Below are 18,290 nucleotides of genomic sequence, written 5' to 3'. Positions count from 1 at the left end.
ACGCTCTATCGTTGTGACACGCTCAATTAGTTGATTACTAGTGGATACAAAAGTCTTTTGGCCAATGATTCAGTACAAACCTTAAACATATATACTAGTATTATATATCCACTATACTTGTTTGAATATAGAAAACATAAATTTGAGAAAGCATCCATAAAAACCGTGAATTGAAGGAAATCAAATATTTTCAACAAGGTTTGTGCCAATGGAAAAAAATCGCAACAAGGAAAAAGTTCATGAATTTTTAAAAAGTCCATCGAATTTGACAAAAGTTCATCAAATCTGAAAAAAAATCATTGAATTTGATAATAGTTCATCAAAATTTAAAAATGGTTCATCAAATTTGAAAAAAAGGTCATCGAATCTGAAAAAAAGTTCATCAATTTGAAAAACGTTCATCGGATGTTGAAAAAAGTTCATCGAATTTGAAAAAAGTTCATCGGATCTGAAAAAAGTTCACAAAATTTTAAAAACATTCATTATTTTTGAAAAAATGTTCATTGATGTTGAAAAAAGTTCATAAATTCAGAAAAAAGTTCACAGAAAATTGAAGGAAGTTCATTGATTTCAAAAAAAAGTCCACAGAAAACTGAAAAATGCTCACACATTTGAAAAAAGTTCACTAATTTTGAAAAAAAAAGTTCATCAATTTGAAAAGGTTCATGAATTTAAGAAAATAAAAAAGAAAAAAGAAAAAGGAAAGGAACGAAAGTAGAAATAAAATAAAAGCGAGAAGTTATCACACAACGTCGTTGTGGCCGCGTGGTTAGTCGACTTACTCGAGTACAATAGGTCCCTTGTTCGAGTCACCACGCCCATGTTTTTGCAGAAATTGCGGTTTTGACGCAAAAAAACAAACTAAAACTAGTGCGTCGGTTTGCGATTAACACAGTAACGGGCGCAGCGGGCGCCAAATAGGAAACAACAATGAAACGTCCTCTAAAGAAGGAGAAAAAATGTCTCAAAAAGAAGAAGAGAAAAAGGCGGGATTAGGACTAATAGATTTTTGCAATAAGTATGTTAGTTCTTTATGACTAATGTTGAGTCCATGGATTATACGCACTCTCACCCTTCCATCATTGCTAGCCTTTCTAGTGTCTCGCAACTTTCACCGGTACCATACACCCACCATATACCTTCCTCAAAACAGCCACCATACCTACCTATATGGCATTTTCATAGTCATTCCCAGATATATTGCCATGCAACTTTCCACCGTTCCGTTTTATTATGACACGCTTCATCATTGTCATATTGTTTTGCATGATCATGTAGTTGACACTGTATTTGTGGCAAACTCACCCTTCATAATTCTTTCATACATGTCACTCTTGATTCATTGCACATCCTGGTACACTGCCGGAGGCATTCATATAGATTCATATTTTGTTTTAAGAATCGAGTTGTAATTCTTGAGTTATAAGTAAATAAAAGTGTGCTGATCTTTATTATTAGAGCATTGTCTCATGTGAGGAAAGGATGATGGAGACTGATTCTCCCACAAGTCGGGATGAGACTCTGGACAAAAAATAAGAATAATAAAAGATGCCAAAAAAAGAAGGCTCAGAATAAAAAAAATGAGAGAAAAGAGAGAAGGGGCAATGTTACTATCCTTTTACCATACTTGTGCTTCAAAGTAGCACCATGATCTTCATGATAGAGAGTCTCCAATCTTGTCACTTTCATATACTAGTGGAAAATTTTCATTATAGAACTTGGTTTGTATATTCCAATGATGGGCTTCCTCAAATTGCCCTAGGTCTTCGTGAGCAAGCGAGTTGGATGCACATTCACTTAGTTTTCTTTTGAGCTTTCATACACTTATAGCTCTAGTGCATCCGTTGCATGATAATCCCTACTCATCCGGGTTGCCGCAACATTTTGTTGTTGGATTGGTAGTCCGTGTAAACGCATCCGGGTTGCCGCAAAGCGAGAGGGAATAAAACGTCCTCTAAAAAAAAGAAAAATCTTTATCTATACCTAATAATAAAAGACGGAAGCTTTCATAGTTCTCCATACGTCACCAATTTATATCCATTAATTTTAAGTTAACTATATAGATTGACGGCTAAGATTTACTGTGAATTTTCCTTTTAAAAAACCCACCGTACGACTTGACCTTTGCAGTACTAATTATAAACGGGCGCATACCCCCTTCACCGCTGGCCGGCCCATCTAGCTTTTCTCTCTGTATTTATCACACCGCAAAAAAGTCTGCTAGTAGCAGGAATCGAACCGGTGACGTTCTGCTAAATACTAAGCTATAGTAACCACCCCGCCATCACCAACGGGATATGCTAACTTTAATATATTTATCTCTTTTCTTCTTTCTTTTATTCTTCTGTTTTCGTTTTTTTTGTTTTCTATTTTCTTTTTTTCCTGTTCTTCTTCCTAGGTTCGATGAACTTTTCCAAATTCGCGAAATTCTTCTTCGAAATCGATGAACTTTTATCAAATTCAACGAACTTTTTGTCAAATTTGATGAACTGTTTTCAAATTCAGTGAACTTTTTTCCAAATTCGATGAATTTTTTTCAAATTTGATGAACTTTTCTTTAAATCCGATGAACTTTCTCAAGATTGGTGAACTTTTTTCAAAATCGATGATCTATTTTTTAAAATTGATGAACTATTTTTCAAAATCGATGAACTATTTTTCAAATCGATGAACTTTTCATTCAAAACGTTGAACTTTTCCAATACTTGATGAACTTTTTTAAAAATTGATGAAATTTTTTCAAATTGAGGAATTCATTTTCAAAATTAATAATTTTCTTTTTTTTCGAAAAGTCAACAAAGTCAACTGCGAAATGGTCAAAAGTTGAACGATCAACGAGTCTGTCGAACGCACGAGTCTGTTGAACTTTTCCAAATTCGCGAAATTCTTCTTCGAAATCGATGAACTTTTATCAAATTCAACGAACTTTTTGTCAAATTTGATGAACTGTTTTCAAATTCAGTGAACTTTTTTCCAAATTCGATGAACTTTTTTCAAATTCAACGAACTTTTTGTCAAATTTGATGAACTGTTTTCAAATTCAGTGAACTTTTTTCCAAATTCGATGAACTTTTTTCAAATTTGATGAATTTTTCTTTAAATCCGATGAACTTTCTCAAGATTGGTGAACTTTTTTCAAAATCGATGATCTATTTTTCAAAATTGATGAACTATTTTTCAAAATCGATGAACTATTTTTCGAATCGATGAACTTTTTATTCAAAACGTTGAACTTTTCCAATATTTGATGAACTATTTTAAAAATTGATGAAATTTTTTCAAATTGAGGAATTCTTTTTCAAAATTAATAATTTTCTTTTTTTTCGAAAAGTCAACAAAGTCAACTGCGAAATGGTCAAAAGTTGAACGATCAACGAGTCTGTTGAACCAGTTAAATAGAAGCACGCACTGAGGAATCGAACCCGCGACCTGCAAGTGATGCACCCATTGCACTAGCCACCGCGACACCTCAGGTGTTGAGACATATCTGCAGCGCCAATTTACTAGAAGCTACAGGCAGCGGCAAAAACAAAAACAATTCGTATAAGAAACAGTTCGCGAGGGATCAAACAAAAGACCTCCTGCGATGGAATCACATCCATAGCCAATTTTAGTAACTGACGTTAAATATGCAAACATTTTTTGATTTGTCGACAAAAATTAAACATGCGAACATTTTTTGAATTGTGAACAAATTTTGAACACAAAAAGTGTTTTGAATATGTGAACAATTTTTTAAATATGTGGACAAAAATTAAACATGCAAACATTTTTTGAATTGTGAAAAAAAATTGAGAATGAAAAATGTTTTGAATATGTGAACAATTTTGTTAATTTGTGTACAAAAATTAAACATGCGAACATTTTTTGAATGGTGAACAAATTTTGAACATGAAAATGTTTTGAATATGTGCACAAATTTCGAAAAGGAAAAAATATTTTTTGTATTTGAGAACAAATTTGGAAATAAAGAAGAATTTTTGAAATTCCTGAACATTTATGAATTTGTGAACAAAAAATGGAAACAGGAACATTTTTTTGAAATTCCAATAAATCCCAATTTGCTCAGAAAATTTAAAGATGTCAACACTTTTTAGAAAATTTCAATTTTTTCGAAATGGGAACTTCTTTCCAAACAATTTTTTGAACATTTTTTAAAATTGCAAACATTTTCTTGATTGTGCGAACATTTTTCACAAAGACGAACATTGTTTTGAAAGCGCGAACATTTTTCAAAAAGATGCACATTTTTTGAAATTGCTAACATTATCTTGAAAAACATGAATTGTTTTTGAAATCTGAAAACATGAACATTTTTTGAAATTTTGACATTTATGAAAAGACGAACATTTTTTTCAAAATTGTGAATATTTTTTTAACCAAAACCCCGAACATATTTATTTTTGATTTGGAGGAAAAAATTTGAATTCTGAATATTTTAGAAAAAAAAATTAATTTTAGAAAAAGAAAGAAAATAAAAAAGAAGAAAGAAGAAAGATAGGAAAAATTAAAAAGGAAAAACCTAGAAAAAACCAGCCTCAAAAAACAGTTGGAAAAAAGAAAACCGGTTCGGGGAACCTTCTGGAAGGTTCCCAAAACCGGGAGAAAACATCCCTCCCGCAACCGCTAAATGGGCCCCGGCCCGCTGAGCTCTTAGCGTAGCTAGCCTGTGCGAACCTCCGTCAATTTGCCGCAGAATGCGGCGAATAGGGATTTCCGTCTCCCTCCTCTGCCTTCAGGAGCGCCAACGCCGTGAGCTCTGCTTCACGGACGTCAAGGCCAGCACGTCCCGCTCCCTTATAAAGCCCTAAGCCTGCGCCCTAGGGTTTCCCTCTTCCCCCTCTCGCCGCCGCCTCAAGGCCTCTACTTCCTCTGGTTCTTCTTCTTCTTCTTCTTCTTCAAGAACAGAGAGCATCACCAAGAGCTTCGCCGTCTCCTGCTTGGTCGGAGGCCACCGCAGTCACCTCCAGCATGTCCATCTTCTTCGTCGACGTCTACTACGCCCGTTCAGACGTCTTCCCCGAGTCGGATCGCCAAGTTCCACACCAACGGCCTCCTCCCCTGCTTCCTTTGCTTCACGGACAGCAAGTCCACCGGAGATCTTCGCCTCCTTGCCGTCGATCTGCTGCGTCCCCGGCCACTTCTTCTTGTCCTAGGTATACTAGGTATACCCAGACCCATCCCTGCTCTTTCTTGTTGCCGACTGATCCCTGTACGCGTCGCTAGTTTCGTGCCTTTGTCTAGCTGTCGGTGCTCCGGCGAAGTCTGCAACGTTTGTCTGTAGTTGTTGGGGTTGCTGTATCATGCTCGTCCAGCCCCGCTCTAGATCCCCTCGCGCACGCATCGCCCCGCCATGGCCGTGGCCGGGCGCCTCGACCTGCAAGCCCGGCCCTGTCTCTTTGTCTTGCACCGCTTGGTTCAGATCCAATCCATGCATCTTCAGCCAGCCCACACGCCACCAACTGTCAGCGCCCCTACACCACCAGTCTCCAGCGGGCGTGCTGATATGGCTGATACAAGCGCTGGTGGCTCGACCAGCTCGCCACCAAGCCCAAGGCCCGCAAGGGACAGGCGGCCCAACACGCGCTTCACTGGGCCGATGTGGGCGCAGTGACTCCCACCAACTACCACGACTACTTAAGACAGCAGCACCAGCGAGCAACTCATCCAGTGGATCAGGCAGAATCGGCTACGGCGGCAACCCCCTCGCAATTCCCCATTCTTGGAACCCTAGATCATGTACCTGAGATAATCCTACCGATTCCTCCTGTAGCTACCTTGATCAAGAGCAATTCATATCCCGCACCTTACATCTGGTATGAGAGCCCATCCCCACCCCCTTCCACAGCGTCGGTCTGGCTCAATTCATCGAGACCCGATCTCTGCGCCAAGGTCGAGCTCATCTCATGGCCATGGATCCATCCATCCAGTCCTTCCTGGAGAGGCTGGAAAAACCCTCAAGGAGCACACCGCAGCAATCCACGCCTCCAACTCCAAGATCGACGATCTAGTGGCGTGGCGTCCCGATCTCGAGCGGCGCGTCGCCGATCTATCCGATGCGGTGGCGGCCCTACAGAGCGCTCCACCGCCACGACCGGAGGCCACGACGAACCACACGCTCCCTCCGAATGCCGTAACGCCTGCGACGACTGGTGCCCACATCGGGACCGGTCCTGGCGCAACCTCTCTACTTCAAGGGCCCGCTGGCCACGGCGTCTTCAACATTTCATGGGGGCCGCCTGCGGCGTCGATCCAGACGCCGCCGCCGCTCCCGGCAAACAATCAGTACGACGCCCCCCATCGCCCCCTGCTCTCTCACCATTCGCCCATGCGAGTCAGCTGCTCAGCGGCCTCGGGCAGGCGCACCCGTCCATACAATTTCCGCAGTTCACGGGCGATAATCCCAAGCTGTGGAAAACGCTTTGCGAGCAGTATTTTACCATGTTTGGAATTCTTCCCTCTTTCTGGGTGCCCATGGCTGCGTTAAATTTTTCGGGTTCCGCCTCCATCTGGCTGCAATCCATCCAAAAGAGACTCACAGAGTTTGATTGGGAATCCTTCACTGCGTTGTTGTGTACGCATTTTGGCCGCGATCGCCATCAGACGTTGATCCGGCAGTTTTACACTGTGCGGCAAACAACCACAGTGGTCGATTACATTGAGCAATTTGAGTCCATTATTAATCACCTTAGCTCATACTCTTACACGATTCATCCGTTTTATTTTCGCACTCGTTTTGTCGAGGGGCTCCGGAAGGACATCCGTGCGGTGGTCTTGGTTCAGAGGCCGCCGGACCTGGACACGGCATGCGCTCTCGCGCTCTTGCAAGAGGAGGTGGTCGATGGTGCGGCATCATCCACACGCCGTTCGCATGATCCTCATGTGCGCGCAGGCGTGGCGCTCCCACTTCCGCTACCACCCACGCGACCGGACGTGGCGTCTTCTTCTTCTACGACAACGGATCGCCGTGGTACTGACGCTGCGCGCGCTGACAACGGCAAGGTCAAGGCGCTGCATGCCTACCGGCGCGCCCGTGGCCTGTGCTTCAAGTGCGGAGAGCGCTGGGGCCACGACCATGTCTGTCCAGCATCGGTTCAGTTGCACGTCGTCGAGGAAATGCTCGAGCTCTTCGGCGTCGACTCATCGCCTCCTCCGAGCGAGGGTGCAGGACCAAGCGACACGGTGATGGCCATATCGCGATCGGCTCTCGACGGCACCGTCTCGTCAAAGGCCTTCCAGCTGCTGGCAACCATTCAAGGACGCGAGGTTCTGCTGTTGGTGGACAACGGCAGTTCCACCTCCTTCATCAACCAAGCGTTGGCGCAACAGCTGTCGGGGGTTGTACCCCTGCAGCAACACTGTCGTGTCCGCGTAGCGGACGGCGGCGAACTCACATGTTCTGCAGTTCTGCCAGCCTGCAAGTGGGCATCTCAAGGTCAAGAATTCGTCACCGACATGAAGATCCTTCCTCTGGGCACTTATGATGCCATCCTGGGCATGGATTGGCTTGAGTTGCATAGTCCAATGACCGTTGATTGGAAGAACAAGGTCATACAAATTCCAACTCCCATGGGTTCAGCTCGTCTGTTCGGCCACGAGGCGAATACTACAGACTATCATCTGATCAACAGCCTGCAGCTACAGAACATGTGTCGTCAAGGCTCTCTATTGCATATGGTTCTTCTTTACCCGATTTCAGAAGACTGCCCTACTGCACCCAGCACACCACCAGATTTACAGTGCATATTGGATGAGTTCAAGGATGTATTTGGAAACCCTGAGGGGCTGCCACCGCGTCACGCTTGTGACCATAAAATTCCACTAATGCCAGGTGCTCAGCCGGTGAACATACGACCGTACAGGCACAAACCAGAGCTCAAGTCAGAAATTGAAAGGCAAGTCGAAGAGTTGTTGAATTTAGGAGTGATCCAACGCAACACCAGCAGTTTCTCATCTCCAGTCATTTTGGTCAAAAAGAAGGATGGCACTTGGCGCCTATGCGTCGATTACAGGCATCTTAACGCGATGACGTGTGTCAGCAAGTTTCTAGTGCCTATAATCGAAGAGTTATTGGATGAGCTGCATGGAGCAAGATGGTTCTCCAAGCTAGATCTCAGAGCGGGCTATCATCAGATACGTCTGGCAGAGGGGGAAGAATACAAGACAGCCTTTCAGACGCACACGGGTCACTACGAGTTCAAGGTTCTGTCGTTCGGGCTCGCAGGGGGGCCACCTACTTTCATAGGGGCCATGACAGACACATTTCATCCACTACTGCATCACTGTGTACTCCTGTTCTTTGACGACATTCTGGTTTTCAGCAAAACCTAGGAAGAACACTTGGATCATCTCAAGCAAATACTAGCACTGCTGCGACGAGATCAATGGAAAGTGAAGCTAGCTAAATGTGAGTTCGGACAAAAACAACTCGCTTATCTCGGGCATGTGATCAGTGACCAGGGGGTATCCACGGACCCGAGCAAGATCCAGGCAGTGCAAGCGTGGCCCGTACCTCAGGATACCAAGGAAGTGCGTCGTTTCCTGGGTCTCGCAGGGTATTACCACAGATTTGTTCATGGTTTCGGGATCATAGCTCGTCCCCTGTTCAACCTGTTGAAGAAGGGCACTCCATTTGTCTGGACTGACAACACAGAGCAAGCATTCACTCTATTAAAGCAACAACTCATTTCAGCGCCAGTTCTGGCCCTGCCTGACTTCAACCGGCCCTTTGTCGTTGAAACAGATGCGTGCAAGCGAGGGATTGGGACAGTGCTGCAGCAAGAGGGCCACCCTATTGCGTACATGAGCAAAAGCTTAAGCCCTCGCTACCAAGGGCTTTCCACCTACGAGAAGGAGTATCTGGCTATTGTAGTTGCAGTAGATCAATGGCGACCGTATTTGCAGCACAATGAATTCATCATCCACACAGACCAGAAGAGCTTAGTCCATCTCGAAGAGCAGCGTCTCACTACACCCTGGCAGCAGCGGGCATTTACTAAGCTACTCGGCCTTCGTTACATCATCAGATACAAGAAAGGGACAGAGAACACAGCGGCTGACATGCTATCGCGTGCCAAGTCACATACAACACTGTTCACCGTCACTTCGTGCCGTCCCAGTTGGCTCCTGGACGTCATCAACAGCTACAACTGTAACCCGCAAGCCCAGAAGCTACTCGCGCAATTGGCCATACGCGAAGATCCAAAAGGTCGTTTCTCTCTTCAGAATGGCATTTTGAGATTCAGGGGACGCATTTGGTTGGGAGGTTTGACTTCCTTGCAACAACAGGTTCTGGCGGCTTTCCACGACAGCCCTATGGGTGGCCACTCCAGCTTCCCAGCTACATTTTGGCGAGTTCGCCGTCTCTTTGCGTGGCCAAAGATGAAGATTCATGTTCAGCAGTACGTGCGCTGCTGTCCCACGTGTCAGCAAGCCAAGCCGGACTGTTCAGCGTTGCTGGGCCTCCTGGAACCCTTGCCCATCCCACAGCAGCCCTGGGAGATGAAATCCATGGACTTCATCGACGGTCTTCCTCAATCTGGCAAGTTCAACTATCTCTGGGTGATTGTTGATAAGCGCACTAAGTTTGCCTATTTCATTCCTCTGGCACATCCATACACCGCATCCAAGGTGGCTGTGCTTTATATGCACAACATCTACCGAGTGCATGGGTTCCCAAGCGCGATTGTCTCTGACCATGATCCAGTGTTCACTAGTCTATTTTGGAGAGAACTGTTCAAGTATGCAGGGATAGAATTGAGAATGAGCACTGCTAATCACCCCCAGACGGATGGCCAAACAGAGCATGTCAATCAATGCGTAGAAACTTATCTTCGCTGCTTCGTGCATGCATGCCCGCAACGCTGGAGCCACTGGATACCCCTAGCTCAATTCTGGTACAACTCCTCTTTCCACTCCAGCATAGGTATGTCGCCATTCAAGGCGATGTTTGGTCATGAACCACGTCATTGGGGAATCACAGCAGTCAGTGAATGCACAGTTCCTACTTTGCAAGCATGGCTCGACGAGAGAGTAGTTATTCAAGATCTGCTCCAACAACACCTTCATCACGCGCGGCAACACATGAAAGCCCAGGCAGACAAAAAGCGATCCCCTCGAGCTTTCTCAGTAGGGGACTCGGTGTACCTCAAATTGCAGCCATACATCCAAACTTCAGTGGCTCGCCGCGCCAACCACAAATTATCATTCAGGTTCTTTGGGCCTTTCAAGATTACTGCTAAGATCAACGAGGTCGCTTACAAGATGGACCTCCCGACGCACTCCAAAGTGCATCCTGTATTCCACGTTTCACAACTACGCCACTGTCTCACCCCGGGTATGACATCTTCTGTTACCCTACCAGCTCATTCTGATATACCGGTGGTACCTGTTGCAGTCTTACAGCAGAGATGGCGACGGAAGAATGGATCGATGATTGAGCAAGTACTCATTCGTTGGTCCGATACATCAGCCCTGCAAGACACCTGGGAGGACAAGCTGGCTCTCCAAGCCAGGTTCCCGGCTGCAGAGGCTTGGGGGCAAGCCTCCGCGCAAGGAGGGGGGATGTCAGCGCCCCTACACCACCAGTCTCCAGCGGGCGTGCTGATATGGCTGATACAAGCGCTGGTGGCTCGACCAGCTCGCTACCAAGCCCAAGGCCCGCAAGGGATAGGCGTCCCAACACACGCTTCACTGGGCCGATGTGGGCGCATTGACTCCCACCAGCTACCACGACTACTTAAGACAGCAGCACCAGCGAGCAACTCATCCAGTGGATCAAACAGAATCGGCTACGGCGGCAACCCCCTCGCAATTCCCCATTCTTGTAACCCTAGATCGTGTACCTGAGATAATCCTGCCGATTCCCCCTGTAGCTACCTTGATCGAGAGCAATTCATATCCCGCACCTTACATCAACACCCACAGAAGCCCCGCATGCATGCACGCACATGACACCGACAAGCAGCTGTCGCTGCCATCTGCCTTGCCGTGCCGTGCCCGAGACGAGCATGAGCTCGTGCTCGAGCCTCTGTACGCATGCGTCGCCCAGCGCATCTTCCTCCCAATCCCGCACACCCGCCGCGGCCTCCTGGGCCCCGCCGTTTCACCGTTGCCCGCCGGTGCCGTCGGTGGCTTCTTTGTTGCGGAGGAGAAGGAATCATGTCCATCGTGGGGCTAGATCAAAAGGGGACGTGCCCCATCCCTTCAACATCAGCAGTAGCAGCGCAGTGGATCGGGCCATGGAGTTCTAGCGAGGAGACCCTGGTTCGAATCCCCTCGGGAACATATTCCCCAATTTTTGCCTCTGCCCCCTCTTTGACAGTGGGACCCCCTCGTCATCCTCTCTGTCTACACACACACCCCTCTCCACACCCACACGGCCACACTCCTACAACCTCAGCACCAGGGCCCCCTCGTCATTGACAGTGGCTGGCTCAGCCCGTGTTCCCCTGTTGTTGTTGTTTTTCTTCTTTTGCATAATTTCAAAAATGCCCCTGTTTTGTTTTGCTTATAACTAGATATGCACGGATCCAAATTAAACAAACAATACATGTAAAATGCTTAGAATTTTATCTAGTTTCACAATATCCAACTTTCATCCATGTTAAAATATTAAAAATTGTTGTTTGCATTAATCTGCATAAATGACATGTTAAAATGGTTTATTTCATAACTAAATAACCGTAGCTCGAAATTAAATGTTCTTTATATGTAAATGGGGTAGATAAATGCATAGATTAACTTGATGCACTTTATTTTCTATTTATCAACATTAAAATTGTGTATAGGGCAGAACAGTACCAAATTCGAATATTACATATGGGGATTTTTCGGAATTGTTATTTGTTGTTGCGGCCTCATTTAAACTTGCCTAGACACGTGGTTTTATTATGCTTCACCTCTTGCCATGTTAATCAACATTTAATATTATTGAGTACCTAAACGAGATTAAACTAAATAGGTCAATGTGGTGTTTTGTCAATATGCAACTCGTTGCATATTGAGCTCCACTTAACTTGTAGTATTGTTTGTTGCACTTTGCCATGTCATGCCTCTCTAAACCGGACATGCATCATACTTGTTGGTGCATCATGCCATGCTTATGCTTGTGCATTTACCATGTTGGTTGTTTCTTTCCGGTGTTACTTCTTAGTTCCGGTAATGTTGTGATTGTGAGGATTCGTTCGACTATGCTCGTTTGTCTTCTTCATGGACTCGTTCTTCTTCCTAGCGGGATTTCAGGCAAGATGACCGTCACCTTGGATCTCATTACTATCATTAATATGCTAGTTGCTTCGTTCTATCGCTATGCTGCGCTACCTATCATTTGCTCTTCAAGCCTCCCAAATTGCCATGTCAGCCTCTAACCTTTTTCACCGTTCCTAGCAAACCGTTGTTTGGCTATGTTACCGCTTTTGCTCAGCCCATCTTATAGCGTTGTTAGATGCAGGTGAAGTTGAAGATTGCTCCATGGTGGACAGGATTATGTTGGGATATCACAATATCTCTTATTTAATTAATGCATCTATATACTTGGTAAAGGGTGGAAGACTCGGCCTTATGCCTGGTGCTTTGTTCCACTCTTGCCGCCCTAGTTTCCGTCATACCGGTGTTATGTTCCTTGATTTTGCGTTCCTTACGCGGTTGGGTGATTTATGGGATCCCCTTGACAGTTCACTTTGAATAAAACTCCTCCAGCAAGGCCCAACCTTGGTTTTACCATTTGCCTCACCACCACCTACTTTTCCCATGGGAGTCGCTCTCTTGAGGGTCATCTTTATTCCGCCCCCTGGGCCAATGCTTCTCTAAGTGTTGGTCCGAAACAGAGCCACTTGCAGCGCCACCTCGGGGAAACTTGAGGTTTGGTTTTAGTTGTACGTAGTGTTCATCCGGTGTTGTCCTGAGAACGAGATATGTGCAACTCCTATCGGGATTGTCGGCACATCGGGCGGTTTTGCTGGACTTGTTTTACCATTGTCGAAATGTCTTGTAAACCGAGATTCCGAGACTGATCGGGTCTTCCTGGGAGAAGGAATATCCTTCGTTGACCGTGAGAGCTTATGATGGGCTAAGTTGGGACACCCCTGCATGGTATAAACTTTCGAAAGCCGTGCCCGCGGTTATGTGGCAGATGGGAATTTGTTAATGTCCGATTGTAGATAACTTGACACCAGATCCGAATCAAAACGCATCAACCGTGTGTGTAGCCGTGATGGTCTCTTTTCGGCGGAGTCCAGGAAGTGAACACGGTTTTGGGTTATGTTTGACGTAAGTAGGAGTTCAGGATCACCTCTTGATCATTGCTAGCTTCATGACTGTTCCGTTGTTTCTCTTCTCGCTCTTATTTGCGTATGTTAGCCACCATACTTGCTTAGTCGCTGCTGCAACCTCACCACTTTACCCCTTCCTTTCCCATTAAGCTTTGCTAGTCTTGATACCCATGGTAATGGGATTGCTGAGTCCTCATGGCTTTCCCATTAAGCTTTGCTAGTCTTGATACCCATGGTAATGGGATTGCTGAGTCCTCATGGCTCACAGATTACTACAACAACAGTTGCAGGTACATGTTATGCCATGATCATGACGCGAGAGCGATGTTACTTGTTTTGGAGTTCTTCTTCTGCTTCTTCTTCGATCAGGGGATAGGTTCCAGGTCGGCAGCCTGGGCTAACAGGGTGGATGTTGTTTGAGTTTCTGTTTGTTATTCATCCGTAGCCGGATGTTGCTCTTATGTATTGTGATGTTGTATTCATGGCATTGTATGCCTTTTGTATGTATCCCCATCTATTTATGTAATGTTGATGTAATGATATCCACCTTTCAAAAGCGTTTCAATATGCAGTTCTATCCTTGGTGGGACCTTCGAGTCTCTTTAGGATAGTATCGCATATTGGGCGTGACACCCGGAAGGCATCCCCTCTTTCTTCAACAAGTATCGGTATGTTTTCGGATTTGTTTCGTTCATGCGATATGTGCAAATCTTGGAGCGTCTTTTGCATTTAGTTTTCACTTTTATTTTATGCACCATGCTAGTATGAGATAGTCCATGGTTGATTTATAGAATGCTCATTGCACTTCACTTATATCTTTTTGAGTATGGCTTTATAGAATGCTTCATGTGCTTCACTTATATCTTTTGAAGTTTGGATTGCCTGTTTCTCTTCACATAGAAAACTGCCATTTGTAGAATGCTCTTTTGCTTCACTTATATTTGTTAGAGCATGGGCATATATTTTATAGAAAGAATTAAACTCTCTTGCTTCACTTATATCTATTTAGAGAGATTACAGGAATTGGTCATTCACATGGTTAGTCATAAAATCCTACATAAAACTTGTAGATCACTGAATATGATATGGTTGATTCCTTGCAATAGTTTTGCGATATAGAGATGATAATATGTGGGAGGTTCTAGTAGATGGTTGTGTTTATTAAGGATATTGGTGTTAAGGCTTGTGATTCCCGAAGCATGCACGTATGGTCTCCTAACTATGTAACCAAATTGGCGCGCATTGTATTTTGATTGTTCATCTTTGCGTGAAGGTCGGGGGCACGCGATGGTTAAGTCCTACCAACCTACCCCCTAGGAGCATGCATAGTAGTACTTTGCTTCGAGGGCTATAAACTTTTGCAATAAGTATATGAGTTCTTTATGACTAATGTGAGTCCATGGATTATACGCACTCTTACCCTTCCTTCATTGCTAGCCTCTACGGTACCGTGCATTGCCCTTTCTCACCTCGAGAGTTGGTGCAAACTTCGCCGGTGCATCCAGACCCCATGATACGATACGCTCTATCAAACATAAGCCTCTTTATATCTTCCTCAAAACAGCCACCATACCTACCTATCATGGCATTTCCATAGCCATTCCGAGATATATTGACATGCAACTTCCATCATCATCATATACATGACTTGAGCATTCATTGTCATATTGCTTTACATGATCGTAAGATAGCTAGCATGATGTTTTCATGGCTTGTCCATTTTTTGATATCTTTGCTATGCTAGATCATTGCACATCCTGGTACATTGCCAGAGGCATTCATATAGAGTCGTATCTTTGTTCTAGATATCGAGTTGTAATATTGAGCTGTAAGTAAATAAAGTGTGATGATCATCATTATTAGAGCATTGCCCCAGTGAGGAAGGGATGATGGAGACTATGATTCCCCCACAAGTCGGGATGAGACTCCGGACTTTATGAAAAATAAAAGAGGCCAAAGAAGCCCAAATAAAAAAAGAGGCCAAAGAAGCCCACCAAAAATGAGAAATAAAAAATGAGAGAAAAAGAGAGAAGGGGCAATGTTACTATCCTTTTACCACACTTGTGCTTCAGAGTAGCACCATGTTCTTCATATAGAGAGTCTCATATGCTTTCACTTTCATATACTAGTGGGAATTTTTCATTATAGAACTTGGCTTGTATATTCCGATGATGGGCTTCCTCAAATGCCCGAGGTATTCATGAGCAAGCAAGTTGGATGCACACCCACTTAGTTTCAGTTTGAGCTTTCATACACTTATAGCTCTAGTGCATCCGTTGCATGGCAATCCCTACTCCTCGCATTGACATCAACTGATGGGCATCTCCATAGCCCGTTGATTAGCCGTGTCGATGTGAGACTTTCTCCCTTTTTGTCTTCTCCACAAAACCTCCACCATCAAACTCTATTCCACCTATAGTGCTATATCCATGGCTTGCGCTCATGTATTGCGTGAGGGTTGAAAAAGCTGAAGCGCGTTAAAAAGTATGAACCAATTGCTTGGCTGACACCGGGATGAGCATGAGGGGTACCTTGTGTTAAGAAAAGGGAGCATACAAGACTATATGATTTTGTAGGGATAACGTTCTCAAGCATTGCTATTTTGAAAGACATGATTGTCTGTTGGGATGCCCGAAGTATTATTGTTTTTATGTCAAATGATAGACTATTGCCTTGAATCACTCATGTCTTAATATTCATGCCATGATTAGATTACATGATCAAGATTATGCTAGGTAGCATTCCACATCAAAAATTATCTTTTTATCATTTACCTACTCGAGGATGAGCAGGAATTAAGCTTGGGGATGATGATACATCTCCGTCGTATCTATAACTTTTGATTGTTCCATGCCAATATTCTACAACTTTCATATACTTTTGGCAACTTTTTATACTATTTTTGGGACTAACATATTGATCCAGTGCCTAGTGTCAGTTCCTGTTTGTTGCATATTTTTGTTTCACAGAAAACCCATATCAAACGAAGTCCAAACGGACGGAGATTTTTTTTGGAATATTTATGATTTTTGGGAAGAAGAATCAAAGCGAGACGATGCTCGAGTGGCCCACGAGGCAGGGGACGCGCCCCTAACCCTCGTGGCCACTCTGTAAGGCGGTTGGTGCCCCTCTTTCGCCACAAGAAAGCCAATATCCGGATAGAAATCGCATCCAAAGGGCAACCCAATCGGAGTTACGGATCTCCGGGAATATAAAAAACGGTGAAAGGGCAGAATCAGGAACGCAAAAATAGAGAGAGACAGAGAGAGACAGAGAGATAGATCCAATCTCGGAGGGGCTCTCGCCCCTCCCACGCCATGGAGGCCATGGACCATAGAGGGAACCCTTCTCCCATCTAGGGAGAAGGTCAAGTAAGAAGAAGAAGAAGAAGGGGGGCTCTCTCCCCCTTGCTTCCGGTGGCGCCGGAACGCCGTCAAGGCCCATCATCATCACCGCGATCTACACCAACACCTCCGCCATCTTCACCAACATATCCATCACCTTCCCCCATCTATATTCAGCGGTCCACTCTCTCGCAACCCGCTGTACCCTCTACTTGAACATGGTGCTTTATGCTTCATATTATTATCCAATGATGTGTTGCCATCCTATGATGTCTGAGTAGATTTTTGTTGTCCTATCGGTAATTGGTGAATTTCTATGATTGTTTTAATTTGCTTGTGGTTATGTTGTTGTCCTATTGTGCCCTCCATGTCGCGCAAACATGAGGGATTCTCGTTGTAGGGTGTTGCAATACGTTCATGATTCACTTATAGTGGGTTGCTTGAGTGACAGAAGCATAAACCCGAGTAAGGGGGTTGTGGCGTATGGGATAAAGGGGACTTGATGCTTTAATGCTATGGTTGGGTTTTACCTTAATGATCTTTAGTAGTTGCGGATGCTTGCTAGAGTTCCAATCATAAGTGCATATGATCCAAGAAGAGAAAGTATGTTAGCTTATGCCTCTCCCACATAAAACTTGCTATCGGTCTAGTAAAGTAGTCAATTGCTTAGGGACAATTTCACAACTCCTACCACCACTTTTCCACACTCGCTATACTAACTTTATTGCTTCTTTATCTAAACAACCCCTACTTTTTATTAACGAGCTCTTTATTATCTTGCAATTCTATCCAACAACACCTACAAAGTACTTCTAGTTTCATACTTGTTCTAGGTAAAGCAAACCTCAAGCGTGCATAGAGTTGTATTGGTGGTCGATAGAACTTAAGGGAATATTTGTTCTACCTTTAGCTCCTCGTTGGGTTCAACGCTCTTACTTATCGAAAGAGGCTACAATTGATCCCCTATACTTGTGGGTTATCAGTGTCCGTTGAAACGTTTTGCTCATGTGTTTGCAGTGAGTGTTAGCAATCATAAAGACTAAATGATGGTTGAGTATGTGGACTTGCCTAAAGGCTCCAATACGTGACCCTTCCTAAAAATATGATGAATTGTAGTTGCAAAGTTGACTGAGAACATAGTTTGTTGGTTTCCAATAGAGTTTATACGTTATACTAGATGTGATGATGAATTGTTACTTGTTCATGAGAAGTCTATGATAAAAATTTCATGTTAAAGTTTGTTGTTGTTATAATAAGTTACATGATGTTGCTATGTCCATATTTTTGTTTTTATTGACACCTCTCTCTCTAAGCATGTGGACATGTTTTTCGATTTCGGTTTTCGCTTGAGGACAAGCAAGGTCTAAGCTTGGGGGAGTTGATACATCCATTTTGCATCATGTTTACCTACTGTTATTTATGTTGTTTTATTGTATAATGATGCTTTTTGGAGTAATTCTAATGCCTTTTCTCTCATAATATGCAAGGTACACACAAAAGGGGAGAATTCTGGCAGCTGGAAATCTGAACCTAAAAAAAGCTACGTCAGGCTACCTACTCTGCACAACTCCAAATGAGCTGAAACTTCACAAGGATTTTTTATGGAATAAATAAGAAATATTGGAGCAAATAAGTACCGTAGGGGGCCACCCTGGTGGGCACAAGACACCAGGGC

Source organism: Triticum dicoccoides, chromosome 2B (assembly GCF_002162155.2).
Source record: "Triticum dicoccoides isolate Atlit2015 ecotype Zavitan chromosome 2B, WEW_v2.0, whole genome shotgun sequence".
Lineage (NCBI taxonomy): Eukaryota > Viridiplantae > Streptophyta > Magnoliopsida > Poales > Poaceae > Triticum > Triticum dicoccoides.
Note: the sequence above shows the minus strand (reverse complement) of the source record.